The sequence below is a fragment of the Microtus pennsylvanicus genome, chromosome 10 (assembly GCF_037038515.1).
Source record: "Microtus pennsylvanicus isolate mMicPen1 chromosome 10, mMicPen1.hap1, whole genome shotgun sequence".
Lineage (NCBI taxonomy): Eukaryota > Metazoa > Chordata > Mammalia > Rodentia > Cricetidae > Microtus > Microtus pennsylvanicus.
This window is the reverse complement of record NC_134588.1, coordinates 52,955,647-52,981,896: the sequence shown is the minus strand read 5'-3', so window position 1 is coordinate 52,981,896 and position 26,250 is coordinate 52,955,647.

Here is a 26,250-nt window from a genome sequence, read left to right as displayed (position 1 = left end):
ACGCAGTGGGTAATGAGTTTGCAGAATGGATTATCTCCCAGAGGTGGCCTACACTGGCGGTGTACGTGGATTCCAGAAAGCTATGGACAGGCATGTGAATGGCAGAACTGTAATGGAGAGGTTAGGAAAGCTGAGATGTCCACCAAGTGGCTGGGAGCTCAAGGTGGCCCCACAGTATGGACCTTTGGTCTTTGCAGCCAAAGGAGTCCTGGCCTCTGTGGGCTCAGATTTGAGCCAATGGACGACCCATACGCTCCCTCCCCATCTTACGGTGTTAGTAGCCTTGGCTTCATACAGACAATAGAACTCCTCTTTTTGCCTGTCTTACTTGTTAAAACATGTTACTCTTTCATTTTGGCTCTCAGCTTCTGAAAAGAGTTTGAATATGCCTTCAGACTGATTAGTGTGTATCTACACCTCTTGCAATTAGATTCCTGTCAGACTTTCCTCCTAAATTATCAGATTCGAACATAAGTGTCTCTAATTTTGAAAGCTCCTCTGCAGAAAAGCACTAACAATACACTTTTCTCAGGAATACATCTTAGCAGGTCCTCCAAAGTGGATGCTGGGCAAGAATGTTGCCTTCACGGCCTTTGTGCCAAATTTTAGCATTGGTGGTGGAGGGGGAATTAAGGAAACTTTTGGTTTTCTCTTCAAATAATCCACCTGTCCCCCAAGTCCCTGCTCCAAGTGCTCTATGCTTTCTTCAGTGTTCACATATGTCATAGGAAACAGCTCTCTGCCCCACCTCCCGGAGTACAGGCATGACTCCAGCAGGGCGGTTTTTGTATTTCTGGGCACTAAGGGGCTCAGTTTTCATTTTCAGTCTCTAGTTCAGAGTAGCCCCAGTGCTGTTTTCAAAGCCATTTCATGGAGATAGGGCCTGCCTTTGTGAACTGGCACCTGCTGCCTGGAGCCCTTTGCTGGATTCCACCTTGGCTTTGTTAATGTAAACAGTGGGCATCTGGGTTGCATTCTTGTGGCGGGCACATCAGAGCAGGAGAGCCCACAGAGTTCTCATTTGGCCTCTTTTTGTGGTTTCCTTTGTCACCTGCTCTTCTCGCGGGGATGGGTTTAATTATTGATTTATTGAGTGAGCCCGCTGTACGGGGTCCCAAAACCTCCACAGAGCAGGTAGAACATCTCTTGTCACTTTGTTGAACAGGTCCCTGGGAAACCCTTGCACCCTCTGCCCAGCCCATTCATTCTGGCAGAAAGTTCCGTGAAGGCAGAAACTGTTGGAGCCTCTTGCCCGAGGCCCCATGAAATAACCGTGGCTTTGAAATTTGCTTCCTTGACTACTTTAGTGACTCAGAGCATCAGTGTTGCCACAAACCAACTTCCTGTCCCCTGGGGGTGGCTCTTTCATAACAGGCAAAAGGAAGGGCTTGAAAGAAAGAGAGAAAGAGAGAGAGTGTGCACAAGAGAGCGCAAGGATAAGAGAGGCCTCTTTTACCAGGTTACAGGAGTGAGTTCTTCCTGTTTTAACGACTGTTGATGTGTTGGTTTCTTTGTGCCAAGTTCTGTACTTTGTGTCAGTAGGAAACTGTTTAAAAGGAAAGGATACACTCTGTAATTTGGATTTAATGGCAGTAAGACCGGAACACTCAAAGGAATTTTCTTAATGAAGGTGGATGGAGGGAGAAAAGAATCTGAGAGTGTGGTGGGTGGGTGAGTGATCTCTGGCTGGGTAGAACACGAGCAAAGGTGTCGCGACGGAACAAACATGGCAGGACTGCTCTGTGCCTCTCTGAAAGATTCCAAACTATGAAGGAAAGCATCATCCAGAGTTTCGCCACCACAAATAACTACCGTAGCATTTTAGTATGTGTTGTTATAGTCTCTCAAGGAGATTGGAGTTAGAATTTCTATGTAGGTAATTGATATCACTCCAGATTTTTGATAATGCACTGAATACTAAAAAAAAAAAAGGAGGTAAACATGGTGGCTTTTTGTAGCATTTATTTGAGTGCAGAGAGACTGCATTTTGAAACTTCACCGGATGGAACGGACATTACATAGTCTAGCTTCTGTGTTCATTGTGTATTTGTGTGTATGCATGTTTGTATTTGGTGTGTCATGCCACAGCCTGGGTGGAGCTCAAAGGACAAAGGTGGGAGTCAGTTCTCTCCTTTCACCACATGGTCCTGGGGACACTGGCTGAGCTATGCTTTCTGTGCCAGTTTCTGCCTTTAAGACCAAGTAATGTCCACTTATACGTTCTTGATCAGTGAGGAGTCCCTGCTGCTGAGCCTGTCATCCAGAAACTGAAGGAGCCCCTGGAGGATGCTGTGGAGGGACCGCTGCACTTCAAGGGAGGATTTAGTGTGACTTTTCCCAAGCCCCTAATTCTAGGATTTGCATTGTTAGTTGTGGAAACTCACATTCACATAAATTATGGCACCCCTTTCTCTTAAGATTTGACTGCAGTTGACTTATTTAATATGTGTTATTGGGCAATATGGTAAATGTTACTGGGCAGTAGATGTCAACTTTGAAACACCAAGGCTAAGTCTCTCCCTTCCTCCCTTCTCTCTTTTCTCTGTTTTCTTCTCCCTTCCTTTCTTCTTTTTGTTTTTGAGACAGTGCTTCACTTGGTAGCTCAGGCTGACCTGAGCTGGAAGCTATCCTCCTGCTCCAGTCTCTAAGTGTTGTGATTACAGACACAACTAACCATGCCCAGCTTGCTAAATTCTTATATAGTAACACTACTATGTTAACACTGGAAGCCTACCATATACCCCTTATGGGGAATATTTCAGGAAAAATTCTGACTTCTATCGTGCCTCTGTCCTCCTAGCTCCATGATCTCGGTGGTTCCTCAAGACTGACGTAGAAGCAAACCCTTTGTATTCCCACAGGCTCTGTGACGGTCTACTGTATAACTGCCCCGCACTAATGAGATTGGCCATTTATATGTCCCCTACCTGGACTGTAAGCTCTATAGGCAGGACAGTGCCTGGCAAATGGTAAGTTGATTGGTAAATAGTTGCCACTGAATGAAGACCCTTGGCCACAGGGTGGACTCTAGGAAGCTTTTGTTTCCTCCTGTGCACAAGGACAAGTATGATAACCCTATCCATGCACTTGGTGCTGTACGCGTTCCCAAAGCATGCGTTTCTTTTCTTCCTCAGTATTCTTTTGGATCTGCATCTTTGTCTTTAGAAACCTCTGGAAGCATAACTGGGACCAAATATGGAAAGGATATAAGTAGGAAAAACAAATAGCTGAAGGTGGTTCAGGGATAGGGAGAGAGGACAGGATGACAAGTCTCTTCTTTATCCAGACACAGTGCCCACATTCCCTCAGATGGATGGACCATTGATGAGGGTGGACTCCTCCCCCGTGGGAGTACTGGAATGCCCGTCTCTAGCATCCAGCTGCTTCCACGCAAACAGAAAGAGGAAGCCGCTTCTCCAGCTAGCCTCTGTCTCCGTTCAGCATCACCCTTTCTCGAATTCTTCATGTCTCAATGAGGACTGGATCTAAAGTGTCTGCATCTTACCGTCCAGGTGTGAAGACACTGGATCCAGGTACCTGTGAGATTCACACAGGTTCCACCTAGAGCTCGAAGAGAGAAAACATCTACAAACATATTGTCCACTTCTCTAATGAAACCACAAAGTAACCCAGTTTTTAGCAGCTCTTCAAAACATGGGTGAAAAATTACTTCTATATATGGCCAGAGAATAGTCGCAGCGTTAGCTTCCTGGTGGACAAGCTCCAGTTTTTTCCAGACCTGCAGACTCCAGAGACTCCCCGGCTGGATGCTGGTTTCTATGGTGCGCATATAATGAGATTCAGCAATGGAAAATTTGGCTCTCGGCATGATTGCCTCTACTTTCTTCAGACCCCCTCACTGCCACACAGGCACGCTCTTGCCTCTGCTCCCTTGGAATGCTGCGGCTAAAAGCAAAGAATGACGTTCCCCCAGCTGTGGCCCTGATAAAAATAGAAAGTTTGTTTATTTTTATGTTCATAAAACCTTTTTCCTGCTGCTGCCGCCGCCACTGTTGTTGTTATGAGTGGGTTTCCCAGGCCGGAAGAGGACTGACCGACAGCACTGGTCCCTTGCCAAATGGATTCTAGCCTCTCTCTCTCTGTCCCCCCCCCCCACCTCTCTTGCTCTGTGTGTGTGTGTGTGTGTGTGTGTGTGTGTGTATCAAATCTAGCCTAGTATGAACCAAAGTACTAAGTGACCTATTTTCCTTTATGAACCTCTTGGTTAGTGGGCATCTGGTCTCCAGAACTTGGAGGGGGGTTCCTTGGTTTGAGGGCAGTCTTGCTGAATGTCCTTCTCTTTTAGGCACGGCTGTCTCTTTTGTCATGGCCGGCCCATAACAGAGGTGTGACTAGAGGAAAGAGCCTTGAATAAGGAGGCAAGAGCCTTGTTCTTCTTGGGATTCTGTTACTTAGCTTCTAACAAGAGACCCTGAACAAATTTAACCCCTTTAAACCTCAGTTTCATCATCTGTGCAATAGGTATAATGGTCGATGCCTAAGACTCAAATGAAATTAATGTGAATGAGACAGCTCTGAGAGGTTCAAGGTGTCTGCAAACGAATTCTCAGCTCAAGTTCCCCAAACATGCCCAGGAAATAAAGATTTCCTGTATTTATAGGGTCCTGAGTATCCTCCCCCAAAGTGTGATGGATATATCTATCTTCTCATTACATTTACTTCAAGATGAGCAAAACACAAGTCTGTATTGAAAAACCTAGGAGATGGTGTTTTAGGTTACTATTGCTGTGGTGAAATACAGTGATGATGACGATGATGATTACTTTGGAAGTAAAGAGTTTATTTGGCTTATGTATCCTGAATCACAGTCCTCTGATGGGAGACAAGTAGGAACTCAAACTGGACAGGAACCTGGAGGCAGGAGCTGATGCAGAGGCCATGGAGGGGTGCTGCTTACTGGCTTGCTCCTCTTGGCTTGCTCAGCCCTCTTTCTTATAGAACCAGGACCACCAGCCTAGGGATGGAACAACCCACAATGGGCTGGGCCCTCCCTCATCAATAACTAAGAAAATGTCCTACAGGCTTGTCTACAGTCTGGTCTTATGAAGCCATTTTCTTTGCTGAGGCTTCCTCCTCTCAGATGACTGTGGCTTCTGTCAAATTGACTTAGAAACTAGCCCTGGAGAGATGGTCGAAGTGAAAGGGAAGAGTCCTAGATTGGGATGTCGGAGATGAAAGGGGACAACACTTGCCTTTCTGTTGGTTTGCTGTAGACTCTGGAGGAAGGGTTGTGTTGTGTACCTTACCACTTTTCTCAGCCTACCGAGCCATTGTTAATAACTGCTTGCTCCAGCTGGAAGGGTTCTCCACTTGCTTAGCCATCTAGAACACTGAGCACATACCACACACATAGCGACAGACACGTGTTTTCCAGAGAGGGTTTTGGACGGTTACCAGTGACTCTTCCTCATCTAAGGTCCTGGCTGAGGATGGGGCTTTGGTTGTTGTCTTTGTCTTATTTCAAGCCACTGTAACTGGTTTTTTGCTCATTTTATGCTTCTTTAATTAATTAATTTATTGTGAAGAACTGTCATATATGTGGGACTGGTTCTGACTCGTGGCTCACATTAGACCCTAGTATCAATAAGATTTTAATCTGAGAATTCATTTAAAGGAAGACTCCTCACTTGTTTCCCTTGTTTAAAATGTATGGGATTTGGTTTTTAGATGCATCCTCTCTTCCCACTTCATTGTCCCATATCCTTTCCCCGCTTGGTATTTTCCTAAGCTGTAAATGTACACAATAAACTAGGTAACTGTGACCTTATTGTACTAGAAGAACACATATACTTCTGATACAGAACGGAAAGGGCCCCAACTCCACCACCAAAGCTTCCCGCTCTGGCATACACCATTTTCTGTCTGCAGAAAACCAGGTCCAGAAAGTACAGGATTTCCACAAAGAAGCCAAAGGGACTTTCCTAAAACCCTTGTATGTGCAGAAAAACCAGGCTTACTCTGACCATTATATGACCTTCCTGGGGTGTTGGAAATGAGACCTCTGTCACCTCTCCACAAGTCAAGTGCAAACAGACTCAATGTTCATGAGCAAATCTTTGTACCAAATCCAGGCCTGCATGCAGAGATTGAGTATCAGATGAGAGGTAGCACAGTTCCTGGACTGGCACAGTTCAGGATCATAAAGAGTATATCCCATATGAATCTGGATAAGAGAACCTGTATCCACGTCTTAGCCATGTCTTTCTGTGCTCAAATTTACGTGCATCAAAACCTGCTTTGTTTGGAATTGCTTGGCTCTTCATGAATTCTGTCTTAGATTAAGCAAAATTAATCCTGGGATGATTGACAAAGTTATTGGTGACCCACATGAGATCCTCAGTTTAGAAGGTCTCACGGGGCTGACAGCAGTGGTGATTGGCACAGACTTGCTTTGTTATCACAAAGTGGCTATTTAACCCTCTGCTTCAGTGTTAGGTTCTGATCCAGCCACTTCCTGCTGTGCAAGTCTTCCCACAGTGCTCTCTTCTGTTTCCCCGACCTTTTATTCTGTAGTCAGTTTTTATCCCTTTGATTTCCATTTAACATTGCTCACCATTTAAAACTCATTTTATTTAAAGTGTATGAGTGTCTTGCCCGTGTGTATGTATGTATAGCATGTATCCCTGTGGAGGTTGGAAGAGGGAGCTGGATCCCCTGGCACTGGAATTACAGCTGGTTGCGAGCCTCCATGTCAGTGCTGAAGGCTGAACATGGCCCGTCTGCCAGAGCAACACGTGTTTTAAACTGCTGAGCTATCTCTCTAGCCCCTTGCTCATCATTCTGATTCTGGTGGAAATCTGTGTTGTACCTTAGACATCTGTAGCAGGGACAGATTGTGGCCGTGACAGGCCTGACTTGAAGGGCCCTATGCTCTAGACTGCCAATCAGCTTGCCGCGTCTCTGCCAGTCTCTGCTGTGGTTTTGACAGTTTTATATTTGGTGTGTTCTTTTTCTGTGATTGTCTTCCTTCTCTTCTCCTGGCCAGTTAGAGCATTCTCTGAGCACCCCAGTGTCGTCTCTGAGTAGACCGTACCCAACACTCTGGGAGGTATCCCTTAATGACCTAGGATTTCTACCTGTCCTAGTTTTAATTGCGCACCTTCTCTTGCTTCTCAGTTATGATGAATCGTGATCTTGAATTTAGTAGGATATGAACTTGGTATAAATTTGAGGTTATTAAAAATTCCTTAAAAGTTTGAGATACCACACATACCCTGATGAGAAATGCCTCCCCCTTTCCCTCTTAGCCCTTGATTGCTGAACCTCACCAGCAGTTCCACTCCTGGGCCTTCTGGGAGCAGGACTGGTTATATATCTAAGTGGGAGTCTTTCCTTACACTGGACTGTACCCATTACTAATAAGAGAACACATGCTCTAATAATTCTTTCACTTCCAGCTGACACCCCTTATGGCTACATGCTTCCCCTTGATAAAGAGGGAACAGGGACCACCAATTTGTTCCATGGCCCCATTAAAAACAGGATCATTGGGTAGGTAGTCCCATGGTCAGAGAATAGAGGCCTTCTACTTCAGACATGGCAGAAAAGGAGCCAGGACAGATGAAGCTATCACCTGATGTAAGATTCACAGAAGGTACCACTGAAGAGAATACAGTAGAGGTTTGTGCCAGAAATGGAGAAGGTCCAAGATTCTGATGTTGAAGCTGCTAGTGAGGCACAAGTTGAAGACAGAAATCAGTCAGAATGTCTGGGTTAGGGTCAGTAGACCTAGAGGGCTTTGAAACTATAGACACACCAATGCAGCAGAAGCCCATCAGCCCAGAGTCCTGTATAACTTCATAGAAATGGAGGGTTTCACCTCGATTCTTCTTCCAGATCAGTTTGGGTTTGAAGATGACAACAAACAGATTTTAAGAACCAGTTTTCTGGCTGATGCTCTTTGTCTTCCAGCTTGTATTTAGGCAAGTCAATATTGTAAAAGGAAAATCGGCATTTTTTTTTTCTTAAATTGGTACCAACTAGGAGTCAGATATCCTATTGGAGGGTCTTCTGTTTTGCCAGGAGTAATCCTCATGCCTAGAGAGGAGGTAACTGACAATTTAAGATCCGGGTAATAGGTATAAAGATGTGATCACTAACTCCGATTCTTGTGGGATTCACAAAGAGGAATTTTCTTTGGTCCCAGGAAAGGCCAACTGCACGACAACCAGCTCTGAACCCAAGCACAAGCATGGTCCTTGGAGAGAGAAAGATCATCACTGTCACATAACAGAGCTTCAGGAGTCTTTGGTGCGGCCATAGGAAAGCAGGATTTTTAGCAGATACCAGGGATGCCTTTGTGTCTTCATCAGACTTGTTGGCCCTTTCTCCAGTGTTGACTGCACAGATGGAGATGGGCAACCTAGGGTCAGAAAATTTGCCTGTCCCCTTCATTTTGAAAAGGTTCTTCAGTTCTCCTAAAAGGAGAACACACAGAGGTCTTCATACAGCCAGAGCCAGAGAGTCATTTGATAGCTCTCTTTTGGTGTTTGTGGATACCTTCACAGGGTGGGCTAAAGCATATGAATGAGGTCTGTAAGTAGCTTTTACAAGGGATGGTTCCTAAATTTGGACTTCTTGGGTCTCTCCAGAGTAACAATGACCCCTCTTTTATAACTAAAGTTAATCAGGAGCTGGCATTTAGCTTAGGAATTGAGTATTTTCTATATGCAAAGAGAAAGAATAATAAGAAAGGAAGAGAGAGACAGATTGTGCAGTTCTTTTATATGTGCAATCTAGATTCAAATATTTATTTTAATGCAGAAGACAGGACTATTTAAGAGGAAGAGTTGGGTGTGAGAAGAGAGATGGGGCCAGGTAGGTAGTAGAGCAAGTGAGCATGAGCAAAGCCCAATGGTGTGCATGTATGAAAATGTCAGAAGCCCATTGTTTTGTGTGATTACTAAAAATGAATTCTAAAAAGTGGAACAAAAAGAATTTTTGGCTCTTGGAGCCTTTAAGAGAAGTTCAAAAGACAAGTGAAAATATCAAAGATGTTTAACTAAACTGTCAGAATATTCAGGGAGCTTGGTTCAAATATTTCTAAGACTTTTCCATATTACAACAGCACCTACGGTGGGATTAAAATTAACCCCCTTTGAGATAATAGATGGCAGGTCATTTGTCACTCATGACCTCTTAATAGATGATGTCAGCTGGGTCCTAAGATGCATAATTAGTCTGAAGCAAATCCAAAAAGCAATAGAAAAATATGGGAGCAAGTTAGTCCTAGGAATTACATGTCAATACCTTATTACCATATGCCTAGATCAGCTCTTAGGGCTCTGTGAGTGGAAATGTCTCCCCAGGTTTGCCCCCAGGCTTTGTCTTTATCTAAGGGTGTCAGCCCAATAGCTCCACTTGGTTTCCAGCCTCCTTCCTACTCACTGGGTTAAAACCCAGCAGCCCAAACCAGTGTTCACTGTGGATGAGGGAGGAGGTAGGTGGAGGCTCAGCTGCCTCTTATGCCCTGCAGATTCCAGGGTGAACATAGCATCTCAAGATTCATTGCTAAGAAGAAGGCCCTCTATCTCCACTGTCTGCCCAGCTTTTGGTTTGGGTAAAGTCTCTAACTAAAGGGTTCAATTCCTCAGCTACTCATTGGCTTGTGCACTCCTGGGATGTCTGTTTCTTTGTGGCCATTCATTAACCTTCTTCTCTACAAGAATTCCAGTTTTGTGGTTTTTACTCCCTAACAAGTATTAGCTTACTGCTGCATAAATGACACAATTTCAGAAAAAATGCATTACTAATATGCTGGGATCTAGGGAATAGGTGTCACTTGTCTTGTGACAGGATCCAAGAGGGTAACTGGGTTAGTTCTAGCAGGAGTTGGGTACTTTTGCTGAAGTACATTGCTGGAGTAGCTTTATGATTCAGCCACTCTAAGAATCTTAGTCTGTAAACTATCTGGCCAGAAACTGCAAAAACCATCACTGATCACTTTGAATTACTAGCTGCGCTTGCCATGTACTTGATAGCCCTTTGTCCTTATTAATATGGCTTACTATGTTAGATAGCCACATGGGATTAAGGGAAGTAGGCAGATGGCTCTGTACTTTTGGACAAGACAATGCTATAGACACTTCCATGTGGGATACAGTTAGGTTTTCTCTACCCTCTTTATCATGATTCCTTACTATCTTGGTTCCATTTTGTAAATATACTGTTGATAATGCTTTGTGGTTGAAGTTTTAGCATTTTGATTATGTCTGTGTTTTCTAGGCTATACTAGTTCCAAGCAGCCAAATGAATGGTTACACAATGCTTTTAACTGGTATCTTCGTGGGGAGAAAGTGGGCCATATAAGTTCCCAGAGGAGCCAATGAGATTTTTTTTCAACTGTCTCCAAGACAATGTTCCTGATCATCAGGACACAGTTTCCAAACACATAGACTCTTATTCACCATGCCTGGAGATTAAGGGCCTTCAGATATTGAATGGGGTATGAGACCTAGTAGAGAGGGCCCTGCACCCCTGCCAAAGTTAGCTTCCCTGATAGAAGTTGTTTTTACTGGATGTGTCCACAGGTAATCAGGCCCAGGAACTGGTAACTTCTTCCAGTGCTTACAAAGAGATTATCCCATAAGATTCATATGCATATAATGCCTGATTCAACCATTAGATGACTTCCCAGGGGCATTGCTAATAAGCCTCTGTCATCTTTCTGTGACCCAAATATTAACAGGCTCAACGCAATGAGAAACTTGGTGCCGAGAGCAAAGATCAGATGACGTGTATGCAAGTAATCCTGGACTGTGTGTGGCAACCGTTACTGTGCCTGTGTAGGGATGACATCCAGACTATTAAACACCATGTCTGACACCTCGGAGGGCCAATCAAAGAACCAGTATCCCTGCATGCCCTCCGTGTGTTCAAGCACAAGTTCCAGGAAACCCTTGTTTAGTCTGTGCTGCTTGTGTCTTTCCTGATTTCTCTCTTGTGTTGAACAAAAAGCCACAGGTTGGTTGATAATCCTCTGAGTCGCATTTCAGTTGTTGGAGACATTCTGAGGATTGCTTGTCCTCGTCATTATTTCTGAACAACAGAATTTATTAGTCTTGACGCTAGGTTTACTTAATTCAAGATAACTCAAATGTCATGCTACCACATATTTGTTGTTTAAAAAAATCAGTCGTATTTCAGTATAATTTCCCCCATATCTTTTATTTTATACAATAAAAAATTCTTTTCTGCCGTTGCCAGCTCACTAAAGGGCTTATCTGTATGAAAGGTTAGGGCCTCTGCCCGAGGAATAATAACTAGGTTGCAATGGAATTGGCTACATAATTTTCAGAGGTCAAATGAAATGAAAGTGCAAGCTCTCCTGATCCCAGAGTCTCAAGAATTGTAAAATGGCAGCAGCAGAGCATTAAAGCAAGTACAGAGCCCAGCGGAACCCGGGGCCTTGTGCGACTGGACAGAGCACGGACTGCGGAGCTGGTCCCGCTTCATAGGATTTCCCGAAGGTCAAAGGGCCTGGCACAGTGGCTGTCCAATATCCAGATTGTTCTGAAGAACTGACCTAGTGAATGCCCATGCTGCCCCGCTGGGCACAGATGCCTCAGCATGTCCCTATGCCATGCTGACCGCAAATGCTGGACACCTCCCTTGAAGCTGCTTCCACAGATCCGTTCTGTAGACTTCACAGAGCTGTCCCCAGTGTCGGAATGAGTTCTGTGCAACTCCTGATCTTTTGAACCACTAGTTTCAATCTAAACTCATGGGTCGTGTGCTTTTGATTGATGAAGCTGGTTCACAGCCAACCTGCCAACCACTTCTGTTGTTGCTAGCTTATATTGATGGAAATCAGCCTGGCCTCACCGGGAGAGGGAGTTCACACGCGCATGAAAGAGGCTCAGCTGCTAAGCAGCCTGCGTGTCTGAGAAACATTCCTGATGGATCCCACCATCTGAGGAGTCCTCGGGCCACTTTTGAAGAATATGTGGCTCCCTTTAGGTAGACAGGGACATTTGACAGAGTACACTTTCTTTATGAGTGGAAATATTTTTAATTTCTAGGACATTTGGATGATTTCTAAGAACTGAGAATATTTAAAAAAGAGATTAAGAAAATTTACAGCCCCTAGAAGCAGGGCATTCAAACTTGATTTTTTTTTTTTCCTTTCCCAAATCTCTATTCACAAGACCAGGCAGAGACAGGAGGAACGAATGAGCTCTACATTGTCACACAATGACAGGTCTAATTACTACAGCTGTTTTCTCAAAGCAAAGAATGTCAAGTTAATGTTCGTGGTGGCCGTGTTGGCCAGCCAGAGGGAGCCAGGCTTGCTTTAGAAATGAGCAGCTCTGATCTGTAGGGCTCCGTGGAGCAGAGGCTGGGCCTCTGCTTGTGGCTTCTGGTTCCCTTGCAGGTGGAATTGGAAAGAAAAGCACCTGGAATAACGTATGCCTCTCTCTCCCACTGTGGAGGGTGGGCAGTCCTTTGAAATGGGTCCTTTAACAAGGGCTGAGCAGAGAGCAAACTCTCTTCTACAAGTGGCTTGGAGAGGCTAGCACTCACTATCCAGGGGCTCAGTCACCCAACAGCTCCTGGAAAGCTGGAGACACAGGGGAGCTACCTGCAGAAGGTTCAGGACACATGCTGTCCTTTATAAAAGCTCCCAGTAGCATCTTCTCACTGGGCTGACTGAGCCGCCTGTGGGGAGGTCTACTCTTTGTCTCACCGTCTCTTTTTCTCCACAAGAATGGTCAAGAGAGGCATCTTAATTCTAGTCTTCTAGACTAGAGAGTGCAATTCCCAATTTTCACTTTCTCAGCATATAATATGATGGGAGAGGAGCTGGCCATCACCTTTTGCTCGACCTCTCTCTCTCTCTCATGGAAGGCTGGGAGTGGTTCTTTTTCATGTTCTTTTTATTGTGGAAAGAAAAGGGCAGTCACCCTCACCTGCCAAATAAAACACCCTTCACCAACAGAAAAGCCACCAAAGAACTGTAACATATTATTTTGGTTTTTTTTTTCTAAGTCTTGGAGATAATTTTAGATTTACAGAACGCAGCAAAAGTAAGTACAGAGATTCAGTGTACCCTTAGTTCAGCTTCCCCAAACATTCACAGCCAAGATCTGTGCTACATCTGTCAAAGCTAACAACATTGGTGTATACTACTAACAGGCTTTTTATTCTTGGGCTGGCAAGGTGGCTCAGCAGGTAGCAGTGCGTGCCACCAGATCTGACGACCTAAGTTGGATCCTTGGGACTCACATGGTGGGGAGAAAAACTGACTTCCTCAAGCTGTCTTCTGACCACACATGCACCATCCTGTAGCATGCATGTGCCTCCCGCCTGCTGGCCCGAAAGACACAAAATGCAGAAACAAAAACATAACTGAAAAACCCTATGGATTTTTCTTGGATTTCACCAGTGTACCAGCTAATGTCCTTTTCCCCTTGTTTGTTTTAGATCTGGTTGAGGATGCCACATTGCTCTGGGGGAAACCCTAAATATTAGGAGAGTTTCCAGAGAGTCAGTGGAGGATTTAAGGCAGGTTTTTTTTTTTTTTAAAAAAAAAAGGTTTCCTTACAATTTTCCTTGCCTTCTTAGCAAGATGCATTCAACCTTAAGTGCTCTGTGAATTCTTGTGGCCTCGATGAACTTTTAGCCAGTTCTTAGCCAGTGTGAAGAAATGTTAATGCCAGTCAAGGAGAAATGCTTTGAAGATTTATGAGTAAAGATATTGCAAAAACAAAGAGTATTATGGTTTTGGATTGTAACATGTACTATTCAGGTATAATTCTTTGGTCCAAATTCCACGTTCATAAAACAGAATACTTTCCACAGATAGCACTGTACACACTCTTGCGGAACCACTTATATTTGGGCTTAGAGATTTGCTCTGAGGTGAGGTGTGGTGGTTTGAATGAGAATGGCCCCGGAGGCTCAGGTATTTGGTCCCCAGTGGAACTGTTTGGGGTGGATTAGGAAGTGTGGCCTTGCTGGTTCATGCCATTGCTGGTTTTCTTTCTCCCTTGTGGTGGTCATCTCAGCTACAGCTCAAGGGCCATGCCTGCCTCCCTGCTGCCAACCTCCTGGCCATGGGAGGCACAGACTGACCCGGTAAATTCTTTCTTCTCTGAGTTGCCTTAGTCATGGTGCCTCTTTACAACAATAGAAAAGCAACTAAAACATGACGGCAAAAGATGACAAACAGTGAGGCGTTAGGTGCAGTCAATTAGGAAGTTTGGTTTTCCTGAGTTACAGAGTCCAGTGTACACAACATGGACTTTTGTGGACCATGTTCCAAGACCTGGGGCATCTAGCTGTAGTTGCCTGAGATTCTGCCTTTCTCTTAGGTGTCTTTGCTAATATAGTTTGTTTTCTCTTCAAATGGAATTAGAAATGGATTTATTACTAAGTAGTCTTGTGTCTATGACAATTCCCTTTGACAGTCTGCTGACCTGGGCTCCTGTGGGAATCTGTAACATTTCAGGAGCTGGGATTCTAGGATTCCCTCTGGTGGTTCTATACAATGAAGATCTCCCAGGATAATTCTAGCAAGCTTTCTTGAAGAGGATGTTTGGGTAAAGTCCAGCATTTTTAACAGTCCGATCAGTTAGGTCTCCATGCCCAGTCTTTGTCTACTTTAGTACGAAATTACAGGACTATTACAGAAGCAAACACACAGCTCTATTCCCCAAACTTTATAGCCCACCCATTAGTGCTTACTTTTAAAATTGCTAATATTTATTGATCATTTACTATGTGTGAGGCAATCTGCTCTCTTGTTTGTATGTTTTTATTTTATGTAATGCCTCGTAATTTTAGATACCTCTATGTACTGGCTGATTTTGTGTGTCAACTTGACACAAGCTAGAGTCATCAGAGATGAAGGAGCCTCAGTTGAGGAGATGCCTCCATGAGATCCAGCTGTAAGGCATTTTCTCATGTCCTGCCTTCCTTCAGTGATGAACAGCAATGTGGAAATGTAAGTCAAAGCAACCCATTTCTCCCCCAACCCGCCTTTTGGTCATGATGTTTTATTGCAGCAGTAGAAGCCCTATATAAGATACTCTATTACATTCATAATTTCATTGAAGCAAATTACATTACAACTCAATCTCATTCACATTCACATGGCTAGGAAATAGTGAAGCCAGAAATCAAAATCAAAGTTGTCTGTCTTCAAATCCAGTAGTCTTCTTTTTGGTTACTGAGTCAGAATGTACAGGTGGTTAGTAAATACACATATATTTTTCTAGGTAAGAACTCCCTATACCCCCTTAGGAAAATATAACATTAGTTTCAGAAACAGATGATCTGTATCATTTATTGAAAAATTTTTTTATGTAAAACTCTGTGCTTGATACAGAGGGGAGGGAAAGAGATGAAAGAAAATCAGAGTGCTGTAATGGAAAGAGCTCACGAGACCTGGAGGAACATTCTAGACCCATCTCTTCGATTTGGCCACACTGTATGACCTCTTGGGGCACCAAATGACTTATTTGTGAAGTGAGCAGGTGTGATTAGCTGACCTCAAAAGCTTCTGCCAGTTCTTTGATTCGTGACCCAAAGCTTTGTGTCAGAGATGGCACAGAATAAATGCCAGATGTCATCTTTACCCTCTAGGATTGTGAAACAAACGTTCAAACATGTGAAGCAGCGGGGGATGGGGGAGTGGAAAATTGCCTACTGTGGGCTCCGGGCAGCCTGCAGGCAAGAACCTACTTGAACTTCTACATACTTGCCAGTTTTAAGGACAAAGACATATGTCATAATGTCTTTCATTAATGATTGTACAAATTAGTTGGAGAAACAGGACCCAGGAACTTGGAACAGTGACTAATATAAGATACTAGATAATTAGGGACTAGAATGTATGATGGCCTTTCTGTGGGTATGGTAAAAATGTTAGCAGCTGCTGGGCATGGTGGGGCATGTCTATGATTCCAACACTCTAGAGGTAGAGGCAGGGGGATCAGGCACTCAAGACCAGTCTGTTGTATAAGACTTCCAAAAAAGAAACAACAACAACAAAAAATTAGCAGGGATTGAATTCAGGGGTCTTGCTTATACCAGGTGTTTTTTTTCTAAGATTGAGCTATATTCCCAGACTATGTGTAATATATTTAAAGATCAGAATTAGTGGGACTGGATAGATGGCTCAGAGAGCACTGGCTGCTCTTCCAGAGGACTCATGTTCAATTCGCAGAGACCACAGGGTGATTCACAGCCCTGCAGCCCCAGGAGTGGCTGACACCCTCCTCTGGACCCCTCCGGCACTACTTGCACAGGACACACAGGTATACCTGCAGACAAAGCATCCACCCACGTAAAAATTAATAAAAATGTAAAAGATCAGAACTAGTGTAAAAAAACCCCCACAGAGAACCAATAATTAAATATACAAGTAAACACTGGATCACTATAGTTACAGATTTTCTCTTTGGTTTCAAGCTCTAGTAAGGGTCAGTGCTGGAGGTGTGCCAGGTGCTTTACCTTAGTGTTTTATATTATCTAATAGCCCTCTTGCTCATCTTTGTGACATAAGTCTATTGTTAGTGTGGTTTTTGTGGATGAGGAAGCTGAGGCTTGCCAAGCCCAAGCCATAGGAGGGGCCAATGGCTCACACCCGGTTCCCACTCTGATGGATGCTTTTAAACTCTGCCCTGCCCATCCTTTACAAACAGGCACAGAAGTTCCCTGCTGGGAGAAGGTGGTCCCCAGGTGTTGCTGCCTTGCTCAGTGCAGCTGTGTTCCTTGCACCTGCGGCCAACTGGCTCAGTCCCCACCCCGTGGATTCCACTGATGCTTAAACCGCAGCTGGGGTCCCACCCAAACCGCAACTCTAGGATGCTCATCACTTTCTTGAGTGAGCACTACATTGATTTCATCTAGAGTTAGGGCTCTCCAGCAGAGAACATTCCAGCTGTGCTTTTTGCCTGACACCACACACACACACACCAAAACAAAACAAAACAAAACCCCAAACAACTAAAAACTCTCAGAGCTCTGTGATATTTGCTGACATCTCCCAGAAAAAAAAAAAACAAAAACCAAAACTGTACTGAACTCAGTACAGACAGGTATTTGCTGTCCTGGGCCCCATTTTCAGCCCCAAACTCTATTTCCGGCAGGAAGCAAAACCACAGAGAGCAAAAGAGATCTTGATTTTCAAGTCACTTCTTCACCTAGGCAAAATTAGTACAAAGACATGCTATTTGGACCGGCAACCCTTGGGAGAGTGCCTTGGGAGAGCGGGAGTTAGATTTTTGAAGCCCAAGACCCTGATTATCAGTCAGAATAGGAGCTTGAGATAGCTAGATTTTTTTTTTTTTAAGAAATCAAGACAAAATAAACAGTCAGAATGAGAACTGATTCGGGAGCTCACCGAGTCATTTCTTCACTGTATAGAAGAAACATTAGAAGCCTAGAGAAATTGTGTGATCCCGGGAAAGGACATGTAACCACTCTGTGGTGATCATGAGACAAGAAACTGAGACGATAACATTGTGAAGTGGAAGTTTTAGCTCAGCCACCGGCAATTTCAATAATGCCACAAACACATACTTAGCCCATTGTTATTATTGTATAATAATTGTATAGAACAGCGAGTTTCATCATGCCGCTTCTTCAATATGGTATACTGGCTAGTTTTTAAGCTAGCCTGACACAGGTTGGAGACACTGGGAAGGAGCTACCTTCAGTTGAAAACGTGCCTTCACCAAACGGGTGGGAGGGAAAAGCCTGGAGTTCGTTTTTCTTGATTGATGATTGACGTAGAGAGGGGGCAGCTCTTGGGTGGTAAGCGGGCTGAGCAAGCCATGGGGAGCAATCAGTAAGCAGCACTCCTCCATGGCCTCTGCATCAGCCCCTGCCTCCAGGCTCCTGCCTTGTTTGAGTTCCTGCCCTGGCTTCCCTCAGCAGTGGAATGTGACCTGAGGGTTTATGGCCATGTGTTTTATCCCAGCGCTAGGAACCTTAACTAAGGTATGTCTATAGCATACCTTAGTTCATCCCTCAGTTCTCCCCTTCCCTACTCCTGATGGCCCCTTCCCCAATAGTCCTCCTGCTTTCTTGCTTGTTTGCTTTTTAAGCTGAGGTTTTTTATATTAGAGAAAGCATGCAATACTTGTCTCTCTGATTCTGACTTCTTTCACCCGAAATGATGAACTCCAGTTCTGTCTATTTTCTTGCAAGTAACAAGACTTAATTCTTCACAGTGCAATAGTACTCCACTGTGCACGTAAACACTATTTTCTTTATCTATGCCTCTGTTGATATGTACCTAGGCTGACTTGTCCACTTGGTCACAGTAACTTAGTTATTGTGAACAGTGTTGCAATAAATATGGTCGTTCAGGTATCTCCGTGAAATTCAAAAAACATTTTTTTAGAGGACAGTGAGTTTCTTTTCTTTGGTTTTTCTTATTTTCTCCTTGATTCACTGGGAAAATGGTGTGATCCCCTAGTAATGCCTTCTGGGGAACCCTGTGTGTGATAAGATGACCATTTCCATGACAGGATAGTCTATGGCATAAGACAGTGTTGTAGATCTCTGCCTGAGTTGACAATACTGCCTTCTTGCTATATCTTCATGAGAAAATTTTCTTTCTCATGCTGTGGAAAAGGGAAGCTATTTCTTAGGTTTCATAACACACATAACTGATTTACATACCATTTGCAGATTACATGCTTTCTGAAGTTTTCAAAGGCTCTATTCCTCAGTATGTTGGCACTTTTTTTTTTTCTGGGCCATCAAGATGTTCATGATGGGCAGTTGAGCTCCTTGCTCTCTTAGCCCCTCTTCCATCCCATTCATCTCCAAGATCTGTGTAATCTGGATGTTCTGTATCATAGGAATTGAGAAACTGATCTATAATAAGGAATTAACGAGAGAGGCCCATTTAGTGACCTATAACCAATATAGACCTTGGGTATTTAATTGAAAAAATATTAGGTGAATCTGATGAACTCACGGAATAGAGGTAAAAGTTCATCAACCCTATCGTAATAATTGCTTGCCATCAAGAGCACAGGGAGTGCCTGGTATATTTATGTTACCCAGTATATACATTATACATCCTTTGAAAACATTCCAGTTCTTATGGATTGCTCTGATTTCATCCCATTATTTGAGTCTGTGGCAAAGCTGTTCTCCCGTATTAACTGCTGTTACTATTGTTAGCTTCATTAGCTTCTTAAGGTACAGCTTGATCATTACTATTTTTGAGAAGTCTTTTCTTGGTGCTTTAGGAAACCAGACTGTTTTCTTTGCCACCATGCGTCTGTGTGCATAACTTGGATGCGGCCAGATACTCCTTGTTTGTGTCTTGTTACATGAGGACATCACACTGCATTTGTCTGGCTGTCCTAGAGCCTCATGCAGGACCTAGAAGTTGAACAGATATTCATCAGGTGTAAACAGAAATTTCTGTTCTGCCTGGTCCCACAGCAATTCAGTCCCAAAGAAACACACAAAGGCTTATATTAATTTTAAACAGTTTGGTCTATTAGCTCAGGCTCATTCTTAACCAGCTCTTACAACTGAAATTAACCCATAATTCTTCTCTATGTTTAGCTATATGGCTTGCTATCTTTTCTCAGTGAGGCAATCTCATCTTGCTTCCTCAGTGTTTGGCAGGTGGCTGTATCTCTTTGCCTTTCCTCTTGCCAGAATTCTTAGTCTCGTCACCCCACCTATACTTCCTCCCTGGCTACTGACCAATCAGTGTTTTATTAAACTAATATGAGTAACAAATCTTTACAGTGCACAAGAATATTATCCACAGCAATTAGGTGAACTCTGTTTTCAGGATCCTGGTGCTCTTCCAATTATGTTATTGGGATCTTCAATTTTGGGCTCATAGGTCATAGGTTATGGACTAAAGCCTCTTTCTCCCTGTCATTTGGAAGGAGGTAGTTGCAGACACCACAGGCAGATTGCAGATACACACACACACACACACACACACACACACACACACACACACACACACACAAACACACACACCCCTACCTATTGATATGTATAATACCTTTACTTCTTATTTAGAAAAATTGCCAGCAAGACACCAGCACTTTGGACACTGCACTTCTGTGCCTATAGGCATTCATATCAACCTGCAATTGCAAAACAAAACTTGATTAAAAAAAGATATCCAGTTTCCTTTAATATTGCTTCAAAAAAGCAAAATACTTATTGAAGTGTAATCATTATCCTGTGTGGATTCCAAATTACCTTTTTATGCAGTTATCCCTTTCTATCTGTATGACTTTATGTTCTGACAACACATTTGTCAGTCCACAAGTATTTATTGAGAGCCCTGCAGGGTGTCTAACACAACATTTTTCATGTGTATCATACTTTTCCTTAAGTATTCTCCTGGTGTTATAACTCTGCTTTTAACACAGTTTCAGAAAGAAGAGTATTCACATGAAAGTGTTTATAACCTAGAGATTGGTGACTTTGATGAGGAAAGGGACAGCTATAATTTATTTGCCTACCGCATGCCTGGCATTATACCCTGAAATTGACATTCATCGATCTCATTTCTTTCTTACCTACTCTACAGACACATGCTCTTCTAAACACTTTAAAGATTTATTTTTCTATTATTTTTTTAATCTGTGTCTATGTGCTTATCTGTGTGTGGGTATGCACATGTGTGTGCAGGGGCCTATGGAGACCAGAGGCATTGGCTCCCCAGAAACTGGAGTTAAGGTGCTTGTGAGCCTACTAATGTGGGTGCTGGGAATTGAACTAGGGTCATCTTCAAGAGCAGTATGTACTGTTAACTGTTGGGCTATCTCTCCAGTCCCGGCTATTATACTTTACAGCCAAGGAAAGAGATTCCAAGCTTACAGTATCCTATGATCTCAAAGGGTCAGGCCAGGGCTTGAACTCAGGCCCATACACTAAAGCTGACATTATTCACTGTGTATTAGCATCTCATTAGTTAAACTACTCATAAAGGCAAACATCTGGGTTGATTACAATTAAGGTATGCTATAGTTTCTCAAGGGTGGGATTTTATTAAACTACAATGTACCATTTGATGATTTTGACATGTCTTTGTGTCTCTGCTTTTCTGTATTCGTGAGAAATAGGACTCACACTGAGATCCTCCCCTGGGCAGCTGGAAATGATGTGAAGATTTCTCACCCTTCCTCTTTCCATCAGTCACAAAGAACAATTTGCAGGACTGAATCCAGACTTAAGAGCTGCACAAGGACCTTTATGATTTCAGCCACATGCTCTTTCTGCTCTTGTTTCGTTGAGTTCTTTGTGCTTCATTTGAGTTTTGTGTGGCTCTTTGTCTCTCTGTCTCAGCATCTGTCTTTATTTCTCATAGGTCCCAGAGAAAAGCAAACAATGGCTTTTATTTACTGTCTGGGGTAAGTTGTGGTCATTCACTCATTTGTTCATTCACTCATCAATCAGTTCTGACTTCTTCGTGTGTCTAAAGGATGTGTGAAAATGTACACTGCCCACCCCTGGGGGCCTAGAAGACAAGTAGGCACACAGCTGACTGCGACAAGATATTCTACCTTAGTCCTGTGAAGGAATCCAAGAGACTTCAGGAGAGTTAGAAATGAATTAAATAGGAGGGTTGACAAGATAGGAAACAAAGAAACCAACAGACTAAGGAATCTTAAGCTGGAACCCGGCCATATCAGAAGCATTTTTTGATCTATTCCTATATATCATCTGAAATGTTGGGAGTGTGACGATGGGAACCACATTCAGACGCCTCAGAGCGCTCTTGGATATGAATATGGGGGAAAGACACAAAAGTAACTGAGAGGTGGGCACCAAGAGCAAAAGTTAACTCCACAGTTACAGAATCAAGGCGAAGGCTCGTTGAGTTGGACCTTGGGGATGGAACAGACTATGAACTACCATAGGAGGCATGCTTAGAATGATAAGATGTTTCTTTCAGGGTCTTTGTGAGGCAGTGCCAACTGGTAGAGAAGCTTGGACCAGCAAGGTATATTAAGGAAGTTCAGGGGTCATCGGATAGAGAAAGGGATGTGTGCCTGTGGGCACTGGTGAAGGGTGAGCAGGGCTGGTGTGCAAGGCTGTGGAACAAGATTAACATTTGAGTATATTTCCATCAAGGATGAATAAAAGTAAAGGTTAAAAATTGAAAATTTAACATTATATTCATGCTGGGATTTTGACAGGAGTTGTGCAGAATCTATATATTTGGGGGAAATTGACTTTTTTTGAGTGCTCTAAACCACGAGTGTGGTGTATCAATTTATTTTTATTTTCTTTGATTACCTTAATCAGTATTGTTTAAGATTTAGGACACAAATCATATCCATGTTTTGTTTCATTGACATCTGGTTACAGCTAAGTGATTGGGGGCTAGTGTAAAGAGTGTGTTGTTTTAAATGTAGGTATCCAAGTGTTCATTTCCAGGAAATATAATGACATTTATCACGAGTCTTTTGGCATTTATAAGCACTTGTTAGTTCTAGGATGCTTCTGTTCATTTGTTTTTATAGTTTTCATGGAATAGCTATGTAGACAATGATATAATTAACAAATGGAGACAGTTCTATTTCACGTTTCATCATTTTTTCTCTGGAAGCCTTTTATTTCCTTTGTCTTATTACTCTAGTACTTTCAGCAGTTTATTGAGTAAGCACTGTGAGCAGACATCCAGTCTTGCTTGATATCTTAAAGGGAGAGCATCTGTTTTTTCATCACTGAGTAGCATTAGCTGTAGGTAATTGGTTCTTACTGAGAACCGATTGGTAAGTATTCTTACTGAGGTGGATGATTCTCTCTTCCTATCTTCCTGAGAATTTTTATCATTATATGTGATTTTCCGTGGTCAACAGATTGGTGGATTTCATTTGTTATTTTTTCTTTATTTAAAAGTAAAACATAATTTTGTAATTTTAGTCTATTCCCTTTCTTCCTCTAACTCCCCTCCACAAATTGTTCCTAGACTCCTCTTAATTGTTTTACACACACACACACACACACACACACACACACACACACACACACACACACGTATATATACATTAACATACACCATATATGCCTACACACAATGCACACATACATATATACATACCACTTATACACATATACACATTAATATATAAATACGTCCCACTGAGTTAGTTCATTGTTGCTTGCATGCATATGATTTCAGGAATGCCCACTTGGTATTGGATAACCAATTTAGGGAGCTCCTTCCTGGGGGAAGCTACTTAGGTTCCCAGTATTCTTCAGTTGCTGTGGTTTTTTAGTTGCTGTAGTAGGGCCGGGTGAGATTTCCTCCTTCTATTATGCATGTCTTGTGTTGTCCTCATTCAGGTCTTGTTTAGGCAGCCACACTGCTGAAGTATCATGGGTGTAGCATCCCTGTCATTGCCAGGCAACACAAACTCACAGCAGATTTCCTGGTGCTCTTGCTCTTAAAATCTTTCTGCCCCATCTTCCAAGATCTTTTCTGTTCCTTAGGTGCAGGAGTTGTGTTGTAGGCGTATCCACTGGGGTCCTGCATCCCACAATCAGTTCTAACCAGTTGTGATTTTTTTCTGCAGTGGTCTCTGTTGCAAAGAGAAGCATCTTCGGTGAGGGTTGGGAGCTACACTTATCTGTGGGTATGAAGATAAATGTTTAGGAAATAGTTAGAAATTATGCTGGCTAAATAAAATGGTAGTTGTATTACTTTTAAAATATGGATGAAGGCTTGCGTCCCTGGAATAAACTCTACAGTTTATTACAGTCTTTAATGGGTTGTTATCTATTCATGAATTCTATTTTTTCCCAAGGGTTGTGTGTTTGTATCCATGAGGGACAGTGGTTTGCTGTTTCCCTTTGCTCGGTTTTTGTGCTATCTTTATCTGGTGTTGGAATCGGGCTGCACTAGCTTCAGGGAACGAGTTGGGAAAGGCTTGCTTTTCTTCTATTTTCTGTGTAGAATTGGTATTGATCCGTTATCATACACCTAGCATAGTTCTCCTGTGAATGATACAGGCTTGGAAATCCTTCTTTTGGAAATTTTAAAATTACAGATTCAAGCAATGATCTGCTTCATATGGGGTGGGTTATTGCAGGCTGGGTTTTGAAGAGTGGTCTATTTATTTATATTTAAGCATATTAGAATCATTTATGGTATTTGCTTATGATTTTTAATGTCTTCTGTGTCTATAACAATATTCTGTATCATCCAGACTGGGTAGTTTACGTCTCTTCTCGTTTTCACTTTTGTTGTTGGTGGTATTGGTTTAATAGAGTTTCATCAGTTTCAAAGAACTTGAATTCTCAATGACTTTTCTATTTTGGTTTCATTTGTTTCTATTCTTAGTCTGATATTTTCTTGCTTTCTTTGGGCTATTTTACTCTTTTTAAAAATCAGCTAAAGAGTTATGCATGAGGTTATAGCTTTGCGACCTCTTCTCCTTCTTAATGTGTTGTCTGTGGTTTAAGTGCACCCCTCAACACCCCTCTTTATACTTTTCAATCATGTATATGTGTTAAAAATCTCCCTTCAAGTTTCAATGACACACCAATTATGTAAAAGAATCTGGTTTAATTTCCGAGTGTTCAGAAAAGTTTCCCCGGCACTTTGTTCTGTTGCTAATGTCCATTTAGATTCTACTGTGCTCAGGGTTTCTGGGTGATTTTAATTCTTTGCTGAGATTCCCCCTTCCCCTACAGAATCTATTTTGTATGTCCTGTGCACACGGGTGGGGGGGGTAGTTTATAGCCTGCTTTTTTTTAAGGGAGTATTTGATCATTGTCAATTAAATTCCATTGGTTGATGGTCTATATATGTTTTTGATTTTCTGTGAGTTATTTAAACATTGCTGGGAGGAAAGGAAGGACTATATAGCTATAGTTAGAGGTTGGTCTGCTTTTCCTGAGTTCTGCCAGTTTTTGTTTCACATATTTTGCAGTTCTTTTGTTTAGTGAATATACACTTGGGATTGTTCAGCCTTTTTAGAGAAATCATCTTCTTTAGAATTACAGAGTGACCTCTTCTGGGTCTGAAATTGCATTTATACTTCGAGAGCTACATTTTGTTTACTAGCACAGCCACCCCAACTTTCATTTGCTTAATATTTGTATAGCAGAACTTTCCCTACACTTTTGCATTTCTGCCTGTATTGTGAAATTTGAAGTTTTATGTACTCAGCAATCCTTGGGTCTCTCTTAGTCATCTTTCCCAATATTTGTCCTTTTACTTATGTATTTTGGCTGTTTACACTCAATATAATAGTTGGTAATATTTTTTTCTTTTTTTTATTACTTTATAAATAGTACCAATCAAAATTTCCACTTCCTTCTCTCCTCCCACTTCCCTTTCACTCTCCTATCCCCTTCCCCCTCCAGTCCTAAGAGAGGGCAGGGTACCCTGCCCTGTGGGAAGTCCAAGGCCCTCCCCGCTCCATCCAGGCTTAGGAAGGTATGCATCCAAATAGACTAGGATCCCAAAAAGCCAGTACATGCAGTAGAGACAAATCCCAGTGCCATTATCATTGGCTTCTCAGTCTGCCCCAATTGTCAGCCACATTCAGAGGGTCCAGTTTGATCCCATGCTCATTCAGTTCTAGTCCAGCTGGATTTGGTGAGCTCCCATTAGATCAGGCATACTGTCTCAATGGGTGGACCAACCACTCATGGTCCTGACTTCCTTGCTCATGTTCTCCCTCCTGCTCTTCATCTGGACCTTGGGAGCTCAGTCCAGTGCTCCCACGTGGGTCTCTGTCTCTATCTCCATCCGATGCGAGACAAAGGTTTTATGGTTATATTCAAGAGAGTCATCAGTCTGACTACGGGAAAAGGCCAATTCAGGGACCCTCTCCTCCACTGCCCAGGGTCATAGCTGGGGTCATCCCCATGGACTCCTGGGAACCCCTCCAGAGGCAAGCCTCTTGCTAACCCCAAAATGGCTCCCTCAATTAAGATATCTCCTTCCCTGCTCCCATATCCATCCTTCCTCCATCTCAACCATCCCACTCCCCCAAGCTCTCTCCAACCCTCCCCTTCTTCCTTCTCTCTCCTCCTCTCCCCTTCCCCCTACCCTACCTCACTCCTACCCCCATGCTTCCAACTTTTGCCTGGCGATCTTGTCTGCTTCCAATTTCCAGGAGGATCTATATATGCTTTTCTTTGGGTTCACCTTATTACTTAGCTTCTCTAAGATCATGAATTATAGGCTCAATGTCCTTTGTTTATGGCTAGAATTCACTAATGAGTGAGTACATACCATATTCATATTTTTGGGTCTGGGTTATCTCA